The sequence below is a fragment of the Cyanistes caeruleus genome, chromosome Z, assembly GCF_971803275.1.
Source record: "Cyanistes caeruleus chromosome Z, bCyaCae1.hap1.1, whole genome shotgun sequence".
NCBI classification, from domain to species: domain Eukaryota; kingdom Metazoa; phylum Chordata; class Aves; order Passeriformes; family Paridae; genus Cyanistes; species Cyanistes caeruleus.
The window spans coordinates 81,725,466-81,745,072 of NC_141732.1; the positions used below are offsets into that span (position 1 = coordinate 81,725,466).

Sequence of the window (19,607 nt, forward strand, 5' to 3'; positions counted from 1 at the left end):
CCCCCGAGAGCACCGCACCCCCGAGGGCACCGCACCCCCGAGGCCTCCGCACCCCCTCAGGCCACCGCACCCCCGAGGGCACCGCACCCCCGAGGGCACCGCACCCCCGAGAGCACCGCACCCCCGAGGGCACCGCACCCCCGAGAGCACCGCACCCCCGAGGGCACCGCACCCCCGAGGGCACCGCACCCCCGAGGGCACCGCACCCCCGAGAGCACCGCACCCCCTCAGGCCACCGCACCCCTGAGGGCACCGCACCCCCGAGGGCACCGCACCCCCGAGGCCTCCGCACCCCCTCAGGCCACCGCACCCCCGAGGGCACCGCACCCCCCGGGCAGAGCAGTGACCGTGGCCGCATCCCCGGGGAACGCTGCGGAACGAGCGGCGCTGGATCGCCACGGGCGGAAGAAGCCGCTCTCCCCCTGCCGCTCTCGACTGCGGCCGAGGCCCTGCTCGGGCCGCTCATCCGACACCTGCCGGGTGAGACGTGATGTTCTCCTTCCTCTCCCCCACTTTCTCCGTGACTCGCTGTCTCCAATGGAAAAACCTCTGGGTTTAAAATGCCAGGGAAAATTTACCTCTACACAGGATATTCTGAGTTGGAAAGACCCCCAAGGATCATCAAGTCAAATGATGAGAAGTGATCGGCCCATTTAGGGATTGAACTCAGAACATCGGCATTCTGAGCAAATTTTGGGATCACGAGAAAGGGCTGGGATGGGAATGGCTGCTCCTTCTTTTCTGCTAATGCATTTTACACATCAGCCCCTTGAACAGCTCTAAGGCAGAACTGGCTGGCACCTGACATAACAGCAAAGAACTCCTCCTACCCTGAATTCCTACCCTTTCCAGCATTTCCACAATGGCTCAGAAGGTGCAACATCCTTTTCCAGGCAGAAATGAGCAGAACAAGTCCTGAGGGTTCACTTGGTCCATGGCAGTAATCCCAAAAGAGACATGTGTTGTTGTCATCAAAAGCTTCAAGATCTGTTAAAAATTCAATGACAACACTGGGATGGGATTCCCCAGAAACCTTCTCAATGCTCTTGGCTCAATTTCTATGAATTTTTAGTCCCTCAACTGTCAGATTGTAGAGTTCATCCTGGGATTTAAGGGTTGACTTTGGACCGACCTTCACCTCTGGCCCCAGTTTCCCTCAAAAACATCCCCTACTTATTCCATGTAGATTAATTCTTTACCCCCAAAATTTCCCTATCTGTGCACTACCAGTGATCCTGTTTTCCCCTCAAAATATTCATTTTCCATCCTGAAGAAAACATCCATTTCTACACCCAAAATGTTCACTCCATGTTCCTAACTGATGACCTCAGTTTACCTCAGGATGTTCATTCCTGAATCTCTGGAGATTATTTCACTCCCCGCCCCCCCCAAATTTTCCCTGTCTGTCCACTTCTGATTTCCTCATTTTTACAAGAAAATATTGATCATCTACTCTAGGGATTCTCTCCGGTTTACAATCCAAATTTTCAAGTTTTATCCCCCAAAATTCCCCTACTTTTCCACCAATTCCCTCATTTTTACTTCAAAATATTTATTTAATACCATGGAGCTTTTCTCAAGATTTACTCCCACTATTTTCCCTACTTGTTCACTGCTCATAACCTCATTTTTCCCACTTTTCATTCTCTTCTCCAGAGAAGAGTGGACTCTCTGTCCTCAGAGGGAAACACAATCTGATGGGACACAGCTCTGGCACCACATTTCCTCTTGTTCCTGCTGTCCTGGAAAGGCACAGGTAACTCCAGCCCCTCAGACCCTGCATCCCTGAGCACCAGGAGAGCTGGATTTTTACCCGGATTCCAGCGCCCTGCACGGTGGCACTACTATGAGCACAGGCTGACTGCTCCTCCCAGCACCATCCATCATTTTCACTGTTCCCACATCCTCCCAAACCTCACCTGCATCTGTGCAGGGCCAGGGCATGCCCCGAGCCCAGCTAGAGGCTGTCACCCAGTACTGCCCCAGCTGCCACCCCTAGGAGAGCTGGCAATAACCAAAGACGGCGGCCTCGCTACACAGATCAGCGTGTCCTTCCAAAGACGGCGGCATTAGCTGCGGTAGGGACAGAAAATGGCGTGGAAAGGCATCTATTCGGCTGCCTGACCCCAACCCCGACTCCAACCCGGACCCCACGTTTTCAGCACGGTTTCCTGCGGTGCTGTGGGTCAGAGAGAAGGGTAACAACTTTCGATTATCTTGAAATTTTTCCAGCCCAAAGTGGGAAGAGGCCTTGCCCCTCCCAAAGCACTGCAGACGCATGGGAGTAGCTCAGCGCTGGCCCAGCTCTCTGAGAAATAATAACGCCTGAGGGGTCAAAGTGTTAAGGACAGCTTGTCTCAGTGGCAAATATTCAGTCCTACAGTCCCAGACTGGTGAGGGAAGAAAAGAACTTCTGTTATTAGTGGAAAAGCTTCTGTTACTCCTTCTGCAGTCTTTTAATTCAGTGGTCTGATTTACTGTCCAGTATCTTTCTGACAAGACTTCTCAGAGATTTAGACTTAGGGATTGAATTTGGGTCTGTTTATTACAAAATCTTGCCAAGCCTGAAGGCCTGGCCTGACCACTGCTCTCAGCAAAGGTTCCTTGTTATTCCTCTGTCAGATTTCCCTCAGCGCTGGGCAGGAAAGGTGGGGGTTTGCATCAGGAATTCTGCAAGTGGCACCTGTGTGACTGTGGGCTTCTTGTGTGCGTGTCAGGGAGCCAGGGCTGGGACCAGGACTTGTGCTGGAGCTATTGCCCTTTGGAGCCATTTTAAAGGTCTGATCCTAGAACATTTTGGAGCCTGTTTCCAGAGCTCCATTTCTAGATGGATCTCACTCCAAGTGCAGCAGTCCAGGGGAGGGCTCTGACCTCTCCATACCTGTGTGCTCAGCCAGGCTGTGGCTGTCTCTGGCCCGGATTGGGGCTGGGGCATGTTTTCCAGGGAACTGGAGATCAGTAAGAACTGGTGCTCTGGAAAGCAGGGATCTCCAAGGACTGGCTTTTGCAAAGCTGAAATGCAGTTTGTAAAAGCTGCCCAAAATCCAAATTCCTGTGTTTCCTGTGGAGGACTTGAGATCAGAACTGTCTTTTGTGGTAAGAGGATCTGCATCCCTACATGTGGCATGATCTGTGTGGTTAAAATGAAGTCTCAGCCCCAGAGGATGATGGTTTCTGCTCATTCCTGTCCCCAGTTGTCCCCAGTGTGTTGCAGAGGGATCTGCTCTGTTTTCAGGCTGTCCAAACCCTGGTTGCTGCAGTCCCCAACGCCTGAGACAGAGAGAGCCCTGGTCAGAGTGCCCAGTGTCACTTCAATAGAAAGGAAATGCACCAAACTTACTGTGGGGCAGGAACTACTCTGTGCTTGCTTCAGTTTTAAAATTGTTAGTAAATTCCTGATGTGTAATTACTTAATGCTGCCTATAAAGAGAGATTTTCCTCACCCCTATTTATGGATTGTTATGTACAAATGCACATAACTTTATGAAGGAAATCAGGAAGTAAAAGCCAACACCCTCTGCTACATTAGGTTATTATATTTTTGTGGCCATTTATTCTGTGGTAAACCTGCCTTTCCCAGCTTGCTTTGGGGTTTCAGCTATTTGGGAGTAATTTCAGCCAACTCTTTGCAGTGAAAATATGAAGGTGGGGTCAAGTGACCAGTACCCTGGGAAGGGCTGTGGGTGTGCCAGGAGCAAATGGTCAGGGCTTATCTTCTGATTTGAGGCTGGGTCTGGCAACACCACAACATTCCAAAGCAGACTAATTATTTCCTCCACTCTGTCACTTGTCCAGGCTCTCTGCATACTGCCATATCAGTGGATACACCTCTGTGCTACAGCGGCTTTCCGTGAGGGCTTCAAGGCTTTCCTCCAAATAATGGTAAACTCAATATCCATTTTACAGATGTCTATTGCTGCTGGATTAGCTAAAGGACATGACCTCCCTGTAAAATCAGTTTTTAAACAAAAGGTAAACTTTGAACCTTGGACTACAGCTAGAAGATGAGATGCACACTAGATCAATACTTGGCAAATATTAGTTGCACGCCATGGGCAGATACCTCTCTGCTGTACCTCCACATGTTTCATTGTGCTGGTGCAGCACAGATCTTCAGTTTTAAGGGGTTCTTTACAGAACACAACCATTAAATAACTTCTAGCTACTTCAAAATGCAGTAACATAGTGCAAAAGTCTAGTAATTCCCTCCCTCTACAGCCCACCTAGAGCTGAGGGAACTGAAGGCCACTCGTTTGCACCTGTGACAACATTTTCCCTACCATACCAGTAATTTCCTTTGCCCCAGCTTTACTTCTATGAACAGCAGCTTTTAAGAAAATTGTCAAGTTTGAAACAGTACCTCTTCCTCAGCAAGCAAGCAGCTGGTTCACTGTCTCCAATTGTGTAATAATAATAGTAATAACAATAATAATAAGTATAAATTGTGCTTCTATGTTTCATTAATGGCTATGTACAATAGACACATTCTAGACTCAGCATTCCTTGATTGTGCCCATAGGTTAAAAAAACAAAAAAAGAGAAAGATAAAAAATAGGAGAATTAAATTGGTTTTTTTTTTCCTCTTTTATAAAGGACTTTGCTATTTGATAGTGAGGCAGGAGACATCTTTCTGCCTTTGGTTTATAACAACAGTGCCAAGCCCATCACAAGAGTTTGCACATCAACCAATATTCCAGGAGTACAAACCCCCAAGACAAAGGCAGGTGTTGTTATATGCCAGGGAAGCAGCCCAAGAGAAATCAGTGTTCCTCAAGAGCAACCCAGATGTGACAGATGTTCTGCCCTACAGGTGCTCAGTGCCAGGAGCACCCAGGGTGTAGCAGTTTGTGTGTGGTGCAAGGGTCCTGGTAACAGCTCCAGCCTGGCAGCCTCCTGGCACAGGAAAGCACTGGCAAGAGCTGCAGTCCAGTAAGAAAGTGCAGCTCCCTTGAGATTGCTTTGTACTCTAAATTCCCAGAGCAACAGAGCTGCTGATGTCCTGTTTGGCAAGGACACCGCTTGCGGTGAGCTGTCAGCAGCACTGTCATTCCTTCGGCAGCTTTTGGAACCTGGAGAAGTTAATCAGGACTTCAGTGCAGACAAACACTAGAGAGAGGCAGAATCACTGCTTCTAAGCACAAGTTTGGACCAGAATTTGAATCTCCACCAATGTAGATTCCTGGAAGCAAGTTTTTACTTCATCTCTCACTTAGATGAAAACAAACAAACAAACAAACCTGTCCCTGCTTCCCTAGAAGACCACATTTACTAAGGATTTTGTGTTTTCTGTCTAGTAAATCTTAGGGCTTGAAGGTAGGAGCCAGGAAACTCAGCCCACAGACAGAATCTCTGGTCTCTGGTGAATTCGCCTCAAGCATAGTTTTTGGTAACACATACACACTATGTAGTGATTCATTTATTGTAAACAAAAATAGGTTTGTGGAGTACACAAATCTTCTTAATTCACCTTATTCTTATTACCAAATTGTCATTTGGCATGTGAAAACATTCATCCATCAGCACAAGTACCCAGTTTGGGATTTTGCTTTCTGATGATAAAACCCTATTTCTTCCCCAGGCAGCCACCTGGAGCAGTGCACAGCTGGGCCCGGTTCTGACAACACTGACGGAATGTTCCTTCCAAGTTCGCTTAACATTACCTTTCAGAGCTTACTCCTGGCACCACAGGAGAAGAAGAAAAGCACCAAGAAAGTGCCACATCCACTCCCAAACTCCTTTCAGCTCAGCAGTAGGGAATGTGCTCATATCAGCAGGGAAAGGGACTGTAGCCTAGGAGAGGCAGAAGGCAACCCAAGGCCTTCTGCACCTCCTGCGTACAGAGGGGGCCCCCCAGAGAAGCCAGGACATGTTCTCAGTTTACTAGCAGAGCTGTGGAAACTTTTCTGTAAGTGAAGTGTAGTTTCAGACATGTAGCACAACACCAAAATCATGATTAATCTGGTACTGAAAATAGCAGAGTGCCTTTAGAAAGTGCTGGGGGGAAAAAAAAAATTAAAAAAATAAAAGACTTAATCCAGCACCCATTACTTCATTAGGTGCTGGATCAGCAAACACACATAAGCTATTCACAGTAACCCTCACTCAGCTTCCTCCTGTTCTTATGTTCAAATCATACTATCTAGAACTGACTTTTAAAAAAAACCAACCACAAAACTTCCAAAGACTTCATGCAAATAAAAACATAACTTTAAATAACACTTAAAAAGCAACATTAATTCAAACTGCCATACTTCATGCCAGCTTTCAGGAGTTAAATAAAAATGTGGTTGCAAATTAAATAGAAGCTTTTTTGAGTTTGAAATTTTCAGCCAAGTAGAAATATTTTGTCAAATGCATTTCAGGGAAACTTCATTTGATGAAAAATTCCCAGTTTGGGGTAAAGGTGAGTCAGCCAGTTCTCACAAACCTCTGGCTGCCACTGCCTGACTTTGAGAGAACTCTATCCCGTGCTCCCAGCAGGTACAGTCATTAATCTTTATGCTTTTCAGCAAAATCCTTTAATTCACACAGTAAGTGCCACACTAGTACATGCTGGGTGAAATCCAGGCTCTGTGGAAACCACAGGAATTCTCCTGCCAGCAGTGCTGCTTTTCTGTTAGATTTCCTGCCAATGATTGCCCAGTGTTCCACCTATCCAGATCCCTCTGCAAGGCCTCTCATCCCTTGAGCCCACGGCACCTCCCACTTCAGCATCTTCAGCAAACTCCCTCCTGGTGCGTTCCACTCCTGCACCCAGATCCTGGACAACAGCATTGAAAGTATGAGCCCCTGGATTGAGACCCAAGCACGCTACTGGCAAACCACAGCTCTCCTCTTTCTCTGACACCTGGCCTGGCTTCCAGAGAGCCACGTGCAGTGTGCCCTGTTCAGCCAAGCTGGCAACCTACCCCACCTGCCTGGCTTCTGGCTGAATGGCCTTGCTCCCCTGCACACATTTTATTCAAACTTGACCAGCACTCGGGGCCCCCTGAGGCAGCTCCTCAGGGAACATGGCCAACTGCTCCCTGGCAGCTTATAATTTGCACTCTTGAAAGCCAGGGTGACAACTCTGCTTTTTGTAACTACACCAAAACATTTAAATCAGACCATCTCATGGTCACTGTGACCAGGACCATCGCTCCTGCCATGAGTCCTCTATTCACAAACCCCTGTGGCAGAGCACCTTTCCTAGTTGGCTTGCTGAGCATTTTTGATGAGAAATTATTCTCAACAAACATCAGGAATTTCCCAGACTGCTTGTCACAGCAATATGGTACTCATGTCTAGTTAAGTTACTCACTGATCCTAAATTAAAACTGGACTTGACATTCCACTAGCATTCAGGAATGTTCTACTAGCATTTAAAAATTGTGAAACACATGGAATCTTGCCACACGACCACTTAGTTTCAAACATGGCCCCAGAGCGTTGTTCATTGACCTGGGTAAAACAAAGCCCTGGCCCACGCCCACAGGGGCTTGCAAGGAATAATTAATGTTTAACATGCTCCAGCTCACATATGTGAAATAGCTCCAACCATAGGCAGATGGCACCTTAGTTCACCATGCACACTGGGAACGAGCTGTGCCACCAGCAGGCATGTGTCACCACACCCACACATCCATGTCCCTGCCACCCTGGAGCGAGCATAGCCCAGCTTGGCCCGTAGTCAGACCCCAGAGCCACAGCCCCTGCCAGCCAGGCCCCACAGATCTCCATCCAGGATCCAAGAGCTGCGGGACCCTCCTGCGGCAGGCCCTGCACCGCCACGGGCGCTCCATGCCAGGGCAGTGCCTTGCCCGGTGCCAGTGCTGGGAACACCACCCAGGGCACAGCCAGAGCCAGGGCAGTGTCCCGGGATCATCCCCAGAGCCCAACTGCGGGAAGGGCCCATCCAGCCCCGCAGCCACGTGCGGGGCTCTGCCAGGAACCGGGGCTGCCCCGTCCCGTGCCAAAGACAGCTCCACAGCCTGGGCACTGGGAGAAAGCACTCACATAAGCTGGAAAAGCATCAGCTGATATCTGGTGAATTCTGGAGGAAATAACTCGCTTTCCACTTGGGATAAAGGTTCAGATTTGTATATGCGGTGTTTTGTTTTTTTCCAGTCCTAATAAACTTCTGAGGAAGAAAACCAAGTTTTCAGGAGTATTCTAGGAACAGCAGGTGAGTTCTAAATTTCAGTTCATACAGAATTAATCCTGCAAATATTAATTAAAAGTTGGGTTTTTTTCTTGGTAAGTAGAGAGAATAATCTCTGAATCCCTGAATATTTGCCTTGGAAGCAAATAATATTGAAATGACTGCAAATCGCACAGTTAAAGAGTCTTCACTCGGACATGAAATAAAGTAATTGTTTTTTGATCTTTAAATGGGCAGTCTACCTTCCATTTAATAAAAATAAAAATTAATTAACCGAGATCACTAAAACAAGAATTGCATGAGTTGGATTGTTCTCCGATACAACAGAAAAATTCCAAGAGGCTGGAAAGTGTTTTGTTTTAGAGGCAGCAGAAAATTTTAGCTTTTAAAATAAAAACACTCCCAAACACAGAAAGCTCATACCAATGAGTCAGCAAAAGGGGTCACAGAGAGCATTAAAAGGTCTACAGTGGTGTGACATATAACCCCTGGTGAGACTGATAAAGATTGGTAGAGCAGGTACCTTTTGTCCAAAAAAAATTACTGACACACCTCAGCAGTTTCACCAGATATGAATATCAATACATAGATATTTAAAGTCGGCATTTCCTGAAAATCAAACAGAATTTTCCTCCCTTCTCACTTCATTTGCGTTTCTTTTTAGAAAGGTTACTTTTCATTGTTGGATCTCATTTCTCCATTAAAAATGCATTAAAAAAATTAAAAAAATAAAGAAGAAAAGTCATTTAACCAGCAAACTAGTTCCTCTCTCAAACACTAATAACTACTAACACTGTGAAACTGTAAGAAATGAAACACAAAAAAGGAATTCTCAAGATAATTTTTCTTTAACTGTGTTCTGAGGACAACATTGTGTAACTGAGGCCAAACCTTGTGAGGTTATGGCAATAGATTTCAAGCTCTGGTGAGCTGAACTGGTACGTGATTACACAGGCAGGTCGTGCATGCAGTTCCTAGCGGTTAAGGACAGCCAGATGTTTCCTTACAGAGCTGGGCACTCCTCCCCTCCCCACCCAGCAAGAACCTGTGTCCTTTTAAGCCCAGCTCTGCCCCGGCCAGCCCGGTTTGCCCAGTGACATCTCCACGGTGTGCGGGACAAAGGCGGACACGGAACACCAGGTTAGTGACTGTGTCTGTTTTCACAGCGAGGGAGAGGAGAGGCCGTTCTTTATTCTCAGCATGCCCCGAGGCTTTGTGGCCAGCCCTTTAGCGCAGGAGCACTCGCTGCCCCGAGGACAGAGCCGGCAGCCTGCAAGGTCACCCTGGCCCCGTTACCCAGGCGGGTGGCGCAGTCCCGGGGGCAGCACAAGGCTCCGCACGGCCCCTGCCCTCACACCGCTGTGCCTCAGCTCCTGAGGCCGCCTGCAGACACAGCACGGCCCCAGCCCTCACACCGCTGTGCCCCAGCCCCTGAGGCCGCCTGCAGACACAGCACGGCCCCAGCCCTCACACCGCTGTGCCTCAGCTCCTGAGGCCGCCTGCAGACACAGCACGGCCCCAGCCCTCACACCGCTGTGCCCCAGCCCCTGAGGCCGCCTGCAGACACAGCACGGCCCCGCACGGCTCCCAGCCCTCACACCGCTGTGCCCCAGCCCCTGAGGCCGCCTGCAGACACAGCACGGCCCCGCACGGCTCCCAGCCCTCACACCGCTGTGCCTCAGCCCCTGAGGCCGCCTGCAGACACAGCACGGCTCCGCACGGCTCCCAGCCCTCACACCGCTGTGCCCCAGCCCCTGAGGCCGCCTGCAGACACAGCACGGCCCCGCACGGCTCCCAGCCCTCACACCGCTGTGCCCCAGCCCCTGAGGCCGCCTGCAGACACAGCACGGCCCCTGCCCTCACACCGCTGTGCCCCAGCCCCTGAGGCCGCCTGCAGACACAGCACGGCCCCGCACGGCTCCCAGCCCTCACACCGCTGTGCCCCAGCCCCTGAGGCCGCCTGCAGACACAGCACGGCTCCGCACGGCTCCCTGCCCTCACACCGCTGTGCCCCAGCCCCTGAGGCCGCCTGCAGACACAGCACGGCTCCGCACGGCTCCCAGCCCTCACACGGCTTCACAGCGCACCCTGCGCGGGTGCCTGGGGACAGCTGGCGCTCCGTAGTCACCCTTCAACCGCAGCGACAGAGCTCCAGCCCAGGACTCCCAAAACAGGGAGAAGGCCACCTCTTGTCCCATGTACTGGGACTCCAGTGTTCACACTGCTCCCGTTTCCCATGCACTGAAGCTGCAGACGCTGATAAACGCATCGTGTGGGGGTTCTAAAGTGCGGGCACGCGAATACCTTAACCTAGTCCGTTACACAGAATTTGGGATTACACTGCAGCTGAATACTTTTGGGAACTCTGTGCCACAGTGCTCAGTGAGCACAGTACAAACCCACTGATTTCCAAGAGCTGATCTTGAAAAAGCCCTGGAACACAAAACAGGCAGAAGTGTCCAGGATCCAGACACCATCGCGCTTGATTATCCACGTGCTGAAACACGAGGCCACCTCCGATTCACTAACAACATCCTTTTTAATTTCTGTTTTTCTGTTTCTAAGCTATCCTCAGAGAGCATGAAGATGCTGGCAGGCAAAAAGTTTTATGGTGATTACACTCTGATCCAGCACATTTCCCACAGATAATCATTCTATAAGGTTCACCAAATCTAATACGTGCCAAGGCACAGCACCACCTATTTTAATTGCCAAGTACAGGAACCTCAGAGCCATCCCGATCCAACCATAAACTAGAAGTCCACTTACTTTTCAGTTTTAAATTTCTCTGAGTCAGTCTAGAAGTCTTCTGAGTGAGTCTAGAAGAGCAGTTCCAGGAACATCCAGAGCTGTTGTTATACAGTAAACATAATATCCAGTGCAATGGGCAAGCTTCTCCAACTTGGCAGAACCACTTCTGAAGCCCTCACCACACTGATAATCACTTTAGACTAAGAAAACTGGTATAAGGTTGCTGAGTCACCCTCACACCTGATCTTAATCAGCCTGATCACCTGTGTAATTCCCACGGCCCTGTGTTTCTACAGCCCGTTGAGGAGATTAATAATTCTTGTTTCTATTCTTTTGATACATAATGTTGTTAATTCCCAGTACTAGGTCAGAAATTGCCAATGCTCACTTTATTTTGAGCTCAAGATCCGTATTTTCACCTCCCTGCTGTTTCTGTGTGCAGCTTCCTGGCAGCACAGCAGCCTTGCAGCACCTAAGGTGCTCACAGGACAGATGGGGAGGGACAAGGGCCTGGGCTCACAGGACACAGGGAATGGCTTCGCACTTCCAGAGGGCAGGGTTAGATGGGATATCAGGAAGAAATTCTCAGCTGTGAGGGTGGGGAGGCCCTGGCACAGGGTGCCCAGAGAAGCTGCGGCAGTCCCTGGATCCCTGGGAGTGTCCCAGGGCAGGCTGGACAGGGCTTGGAGCAACCTGGGACAGTGGAAGGCATCTCTGCCCATGAGGGTGGGATGAGATCATATTTAAGGTCCCTTCCCACACAAACCCTTCTGGGATTCACTAGTTTTGACATGGAAACTTCCCAGTTATCCCAGGCAATCAGCCTCTGCTCACTGGAAGCAAATAGTTTCTGGAGCGTTCTGCAGTTACCAACGCTACAAATACTTTCCTTGTGAAAAGAAAGCACTTCAACTCTCACAAAAGCTGTTGCCTCACTTTCTTCCCCACTTTAGTCCTTCTTTTCGCTCAAACTATCTTTGAACACCTAATGATGCCTGATGCTCAGCACCTGCATCAACCTAAGTAATTACAGACCAGCTGCACCTGAGCAGCCACAGCCTGCCCCTCAAACCTGTTGGTTTCAATTACCAAACCAATTTTTGCTAAAAAACAGCAGCTTCTTTTTCTCTGAGGTCTGGAAAATCAGGATTTTGTAAAAAATGCATCAGTTCAGCAGAGCCATGGCATACAGGACTTAAATAGCCACGGGAAGTGCAATTTCATGCTACGTAGGGTGGTAAATGAGTTGGTAAAACAGATTAGACTAAATATGGAATCTGTGTGAAGTTTCCATTTAGCAAGGAAAGTGCCTGCAATGTCACACAAAATACATGATGGCTCATTCTTCATTACTTTGTCACCACTGTCTCCAGAACATTGCCATCACAGCTGCACTCTTTTTCTGTGTAGCTGGGGGATTGGCAGCCAGTGAATATAAAAAGGGAAAGCCAAGTCCAGCCCGTGCCAAGCTGAGTTTAACTGGACTTACCTTGGCTACTTTGGCATCTTGACTTCATGTAAGCCCTTCTGGTGGCCAGGCTAGCTGTAGGAGCTCCTCCAGTCACCACTGGGCCAGGGAAGGTAGAACATCAGCATGGAGTTATAAAGCCACTATAAAACCTTTGTCTTTGCAATTTTTCAAGGGGCCAAACTGATTTTTTGCTTTTCTCAAAAGAGCAAAAGTACCACCTGTGTGAAATGCTGACAGGCATGTCCGGAGACGTGGGAGCCCCACTGGGACTGCTCCTTGCAGCGCTGCGATTAAAACAACTAACAGTTAATTACAGCTGGCTGCAGAAGCCAAGGGCACCAAGTGTCCTGTCCACCCTGCCCCAAACTCTGCCTCAGACCTCCCCCAGGACTTGGTGCTGGGGCTGGGCCCATGGAGGGACAGGGCAGGGCACAGGACCCCTCAGCAGAGCCACCCTCAGTCCCGGGCACACACTAGGGACTGACAGAGTTCAGGTCACCAAAGTCTCTTCAAGTTCTGAGAAGTGGATTTAAACAGGATTTTGACTTACAGAGACCAAAAATTAATAAAGTTGCTTATCCTCACATGCAGCTCAGGGGACACTAACCTACCCTAGGGCATCCCTTGCACCCTGGTGTGCCCAGAGCACTGTCTGCAGAGTCAGCAGGTCTCCTAGGGGAAGGGTAGTTGCCCTGAGGGACCAGTAAACACAAGTTTTTTGTGTTAGCCTCCTGCTTAGAGCAAAATGGCTTAAATTCTTCCCACAACTATTTTGCTGGGGAAACAGCAATGCCATGGAGGGTACACTGTCAGCCAAACCTTACTCTCCTAATCTGAAGATAATTCCCAACCTGGATTCTCTTTGTCAGAGGGTGAATTGTTACAGGAAATGCCAGGATGATCCAGAACTGATGTAATGAGTTTGATGATTGGGAAACTCAAATCAATTTCATTTACTGATCCCCAGCAGAAATCAGAAGAGATCACGGCTTCCAGGTTAAAGACCTTTGCTCAACTTTCTGCTGTTCTGAGTTAATCTTTCTCTACCCAGCCATCGGAGTGACCGTCACAGGTAATCTTTAACCAGTGGCCATTGACTGACAAGGATCACAGCGTTCCTCCTCTGGGGTCTGAACTGTCCCAGCACTCGTAGCCCTTACCTCTGTCCATGAGATCGTGGTAAATGTGCCCCTTGAATGCTGCAGTACTCTGGGATAAGCTGATAAACAACACCTTTGTACTCTGAGCGCAAAAATTCCTGTAGCAATGTCCTCTTCAAATTATATGGCCATATCCAAAAGTGATGTGCGTCAGCATAGTCATTGACATTAAGAAAGAAAAGGGATAAATTAAGTTCCACTGTTGGGTATGTGTCATTTTTCTCCATAAAAGATTCTGGCCTAAATCTTTGACCCAGATTTGTCTGGAAGTTTTAGCCAAGGGAGCCATGCCCACAGCTGGTGGGCCCATGACAGGATTTTTTCCATGGATGAAATAGCCAGCCCCAAATCAATTGAAGAGTATTGATTATGTGCTGGAGTAAAGCCACAAAGATACAGCTCAGCCTTTTCCCTGCACTTATTCCTTCAGTTTTGAAGCTGTTCTTCCACTGTTGCTGCACAGAAAAGACACCATCCCTGTGATTTCCATTTCCCTCAACATATCCTCCACATTGTATATAAGAAAAATGAAACGAAAGAGCTTTTGTAGGGATCAAATCATGTGCTTTGTATAGTGACACCTTACTTACCAGAAGCTCTGCATATAAAATGGAAGCACAGAATAATTTAGGCTGGAAGGGACTTCTGGAGATCACAGGACTCAGTCCTCTGCTCCAAGCAGTGCCAGCCTCACAATTAGACTGCACTTCAAAGTAAGATGATTTTGCTTGGGGTTATAGCTACGTATTTCCAAGGGAAGAATCTGGCCCTCAGGTGTATGTGCAACATATGTTGCATTATCTGTCCCTGTGTCACCTTCAGTAACATTTAAACAAACCAGTTCCTTTTCTTTTTCCAGGAATTTCCCAATACTTTGGTATTTCATTTCAGAGAACTGGACCCCAACCAGTCTGCAGCAGTACTGCATGTTGCAATGCAGTTCCAGACTTTCCCCAGGCTCCCTGGGGAGTGACCAGTGTTTCACCTACAGTTGCAGAGCCCCATTTTGAGGGAAACTGCTTTCCACACACCCCACCCCCCCAGAAACACAACCCAAAAATACCAAGTGGTGTTTCTGCTGTGATTTAAAAGTAGCACATTTTAGTTTTTCTCTGCTAGTTTTGTACAACAAGCGGCATTTTGATTTTGGGTTGGTTGTTTTCTTTTTAATAGGAGTTTTCTTTTTAATATGGTCTTTTGTCTTTTTTTCTGATTAAGCATATTGTCAGATACCTTCTGTAGACTTCAAATGTAGAGTAGCATGAGGAGTTTGCACACAAGATGCTGATATAATTGCACAGCACATTTTTAGATACCTACTTTCCCCAAAACTTGTTCTACTCCAGGGGCAGACTCTGAACTAGTAGTAGTAGTAGTAATTTTGTCATATTCACACTGTGTGCATGCACCAGTCCCAAACAAGGAATTACTATTTACACAACAGAACTGGGAATAGAAATCAGCATTTTAGGAAACAGTAGATTGTTCTTGCCATGACAGATTTGCAGCCCAAGACAGTGTTAAGCAAAAAAGATCTGTCATCAGCTGGTAACAAAGAGGGTCTAAGGAGGAGAGGGCAAGGCACAGAATGCTTTCCAGATTTGATTTGATGATGGTTTTCTGCTGTTGGATGGACACATCCAGCCAAAATCAGTAAAGTGACCTGGTTCCTCACTTTTGTGAAGTATTTCTATAGAAAGCTTTGCTTCCTAACCCTCCAAACTATTTCTTCAGACTGTTCCAAAATGTTCTAATGGAACAGAAGTATGGTAATGGAAGTAAGTGAGGAAACACCTGTTAGTTAACTAGCAAATGTTCTCATACCCAAAAAAAAAAAAGAGTAGTGAAATTCATCATAATTGTGGAGGTTTATGCAATTGCCTCATTGTTGGATGAGGTTCTGGGAGATGTGTTCCATTCCTGGGTTTACCAGTGCAGTTCAGACAGCCTCAACAGAAGCCGGGCTTTCCCCCTACCTCCTAGGTGTGCTGGAAAGTAAATCTGAAAATTCCCAAGCAAAGCAGACAGTACATCAAAATTTAAGAAAGAAAAAAGATTGGCAAGCCCCAGCAGTGAACATGAGATGAGCACTGTGACCTGAGGAACTGATGAAATCAGTCTCACTGGCAAAACTAAGCAATTAATATACAGCCAGAGTAAACACTCTTCATCTCAGGGTTCAGCAAAACAAAGAGCTGAAACCCCCTTATCTTTTGCATTTTTCCCTCCCTACATGTGGTCTCTGAAGGAACAGAGAAAATTGAGGTCTCAGAGCTTTTTCCCGTTCTTTAGTCTGACTAAAGGTGACTCCGGCTCAGTGCAGCGAGGGTCATCTCCCTCCCCCAGATCAATATTTTAATATGACTTATCAGAACAAGAATGAATTGTTTACTTTAAAACCTCAGGATCCCATAAAGGGAGAGGGAAAGGTGTCCACTGGAAGCAGAGGCTTGCAGCAGCTGCCCACTGCTGGGAACTCAGAAAAGAAACCAGGACTCCAAAGGTTCGAGTACAGAGTCAGCAAAATGTCCTGCAAGAGAATCCTGGTTCTGCCAAGCCCTACCAACACACCAGAGGATCCTTTGGCTGTTGTGTCCGATGGTAAGTGCCTTCCTGTGCAAAATTCATGTGAGGAAAAGGAAATGCTAAAGATATTAACAAAAATAAAATAGTGCAGGTGGATTTCCAACACTAAGCACTTCAGCCTACCAAAATATCCGCATGTGCCCAGGGCTCAACTGTGAAATTTTACAGGATTTAATGTCTTGGACCTCGGGATCTCTACCTGCACTTGGAAGCGTTTGTTAGGGCAGTGCAAACCACCCTGAATGTTTATTGTTTTTTAAAAATTAGTTGGTAGGGAAGCTGACGGATTTCCCAGGGGACCAGGAATGCTTCCAGGTCTGGCTATATGGGAAGGACAGGTTCTGTGACCTATCTCAAAAAACCCTCTTGAAAACCCTCTTGTTTCTTACAATGTTTATCTGCATTAGAACATCCCAATAATGTTCTTTACACAGATGTCCAGCAGAAGAGAATCAAAAAGGGGATTTTTCTCTGATGATTATGATTTGTTTTCTCCCTGTAACTTCCCCATTATTTGTTGAGGTTTTTTTTTTTCCCTTGCAGTACTAAAAACTAGTGGCCATTTCTCTTTCTTTCATTATATTTTGTCTTGGAAATATTCCTGTTGATTTGCTGGAAGCTTCCACCTAGCTGAGGGACTATAATTGCCTATTTTCAGTGGCATCAGCTTTCTCCTTACATGTTCTGCAGTGGAGTCCTTTTGCCAGGATTTCTGGGCTTTCCTACTCTGCACAAGATTGCCAGGCTTTTCCTCAGGGAGTTTCATTAGTAGGATCTTGCCTGATCCTTCCCCTGTGCTGCAGAGAGAAAGCTGAGTAAAATGTGTATGAGGAAAGACAAGGGAAGACACCAACATGATGAATTAGAAAGCCAGGTATAGCACCTCTGAGCCTTTGGCATTCATTTCTCACTCTCACCAGCTGCAGCATAGGCACTTACCATTGCAATTATAAATGCATTGGCATTAACCAAAACCGGCCCCATGGACCTCAGGGCTGCAGCTGCATCCTTACTGACAGAATGTTCTGGCATGACTGGGTCTTTGCCATCATTAATTCCAAACGCTCAGTGCCCTGTGATGCTCAGAGTGTGCTCCAGCTCTTCTTCTTTCAGAGATGCCTCCTTCATAGCTGGGATTGCACAGGAGCCTGACCTGTGGATCTGCACGTCTGCCCGTTTTGTGTGTGTGTTCAAATGCTCAGCTCTGTCCCACTGCAGCACTACAGACTCAGACAGAGCCAGTGGGACATGAAAATCCATTGGATGTCAGCCATGCCCAAGCATTTCTAGGCTTCCTTTCGTGGCAGGGGTGGGAATGCCAGATTATTACTGTTGAAATAATAATTTTGGAGAAATGAAACAGCCTAATCTGGTAACCAGACTGAAGGTCCATTTTGCTCTGCTGTTCTGTCCACCAGCAAAAGGCACTCAGACCCCAGCTTCTAGTGCCAGCTCGTGGCACTGAGTTATCACAAACCCTTCCCTGAGGTTTGATTCGATGTAAATCAAGAATTATACCAATCCAGAGCCCTATTAAGTCTGCCCTGACCTATATGGTTGAACTATATTACAATTGGGAGGAAGATCCAGATAAGATATAAAGTTAGATGACAGGGGGAGGAGACCCCTGTTACACTGTGAAGAGCAGGCTGGTGGTTCACGTGTGTCAGTACAGGTGGGCAGCAGCTCATCTGGGTGCCTTGGTATCACCTCTGTGCAGGTACTTTGACATTTGATGCTGTAGAATTGAGTGGGCTGATTTGTGAGTGCTGTGCTCCCTGCACAAAAAGGATTGATGAGAAGGCTAAACCCAGGGAGGATTTCTCAGAGGATGAGCCTTTTGAGGGCTTTAACTTCCTTAACATTCTGTTCCTAAAGCAGAACCAGATCCAGAAGACTGCTGGAGAGTCTGGGTTTGCTACTTATGGGGAGCAAATTCTCCCCAGTAATAAATGAGAGGGGAGTTAAAAAGCACTACAGCAAGACATCCCATTCTCACCTCTTGCACAAAAAGACAACTGCATCCCCTCCCAAGGGGCTTCTAATCAGTCCACAGAGGATTCTCTTTTGAGCCAGAGAGTTCACTTTTCAGTACTAACAAAAAATAAAGGCTACTTCTTTTCACCCCAGCCCTGGTTTCTAACCTCCTCTCTTCCATGTGCTCCTCCTTCTCTGTTTTCTCTGCTTCTCTGCAGCATTCAGATGTGATGATGGCATATAACTGAATTTCCACAGGTTACAAATCCCTGTGCAGCATGTTTGTGTGCTCTTAATCCAGTCTTTAGCCCACATAATCTTTTATGGGATGTTTTCTGCTGAGAGTATGCAGAAATGTTATTTGGCTAGCAGGATCAAACCACACAGATAAACACTCTGAAACACCCAGCCTGTGCAGAAATGAGCACCACAGCTATGGATCCTAGAGCTTAATTTCCTGATGCACAGGTGCTGATGTGTCCCAGAAGAACACGCATGGAGCAGTGGGACCAGAAGTACAGACCAACTTGTCTGTCTTGTATGTGGGTTAGTCAAGAATGCTGCTAAAAACAAGTATGTGAAAATCAAATATAATCCCCAGCATTGTGATTCCTCAGGTCTGACATAGCTACAAGAGTCTGGTGCTGATTCTGGGCTGTCTCCACCAATTGGAGGAAGACACGGGTCATTGCAGAAATTACTCATCCCTCTCCTCAGGAATTTCTCTCTAGAATGGTACAGATTACTTTCTCAGGTGCTGGCCATCTCCCTTGTCTGTAAGGGAACTCGAAGCCACTCAACTTTTACATTCCCACAGCTCCCTGAGACACAATGTTCACCTTAAAGCAATTCAAGATCCTGTGTCCTGCCTCCTTGTGAGAACCCCGATGTGCCACATATAAATATGCACAAACCTGGTCTTGTGTCTGTTTTGCAGGTCTTTGAAACCCCCTCTGCTGAAGTCTGCAGTGATCACTCCTTCCATGGGCTAAGGACCTACTCCCAGAGCTGTGGAGTGTGACAATGGTGTTTGTGTGCAGTCTATCAAACGCCATTATCACACTAAATAGTTCCTGGCAGACAAGGCAGCAGGTCAGAAAGGTTTGGGATCTCTGGCAATACATCTTCCCACAGTACTGAGGAATAAACAGCCGTGGTACGTGCACAGCAGGATGACTCTGCTCCTTCTTTTAGAGGCAAAAGCACCAGAATATGTGAGAAATCCATACTTTGACACATGCACTTCCAGACTGCATTGTAAAGCACACCAGACTTGTTAAGGAATCATCACTATACTGTCATCATTAGGAAAGTGGATTTCCTTGGCATTAACAGGGCTATATTTACCTCTGAGATGTCAGCTTGTGATTTTCATGGAACTGACCAGGACAATAAAACTGAAGGCAATTAGCCAACAGAATGAAATTCCATTTCTGACTGTGGGACCAAACTACAACATGCATTTGGAATATTAATTGGCTGAGGTGCTCATGACATTTTTCAAACAGAACACTTCCCAAAA

The 19,607-nt window shown here is 47.4% G+C and overlaps 1 long non-coding RNA gene across 1 annotated transcript; it reads left to right on the top strand.

Moving 5' to 3' along the window:
• The first annotated feature begins 1,656 nt into the window (after positions 1–1,656).
• Positions 1,657–8,132, top strand: LOC111941041 (uncharacterized). Its single transcript, XR_002869808.2, has 3 exons — positions 1,657–1,756; positions 3,796–3,882; positions 5,579–8,132. It is a non-coding gene; the product is annotated as an uncharacterized LOC111941041 (long non-coding RNA).
• The last annotated feature ends 11,475 nt before the right edge of the window (positions 8,133–19,607 follow it).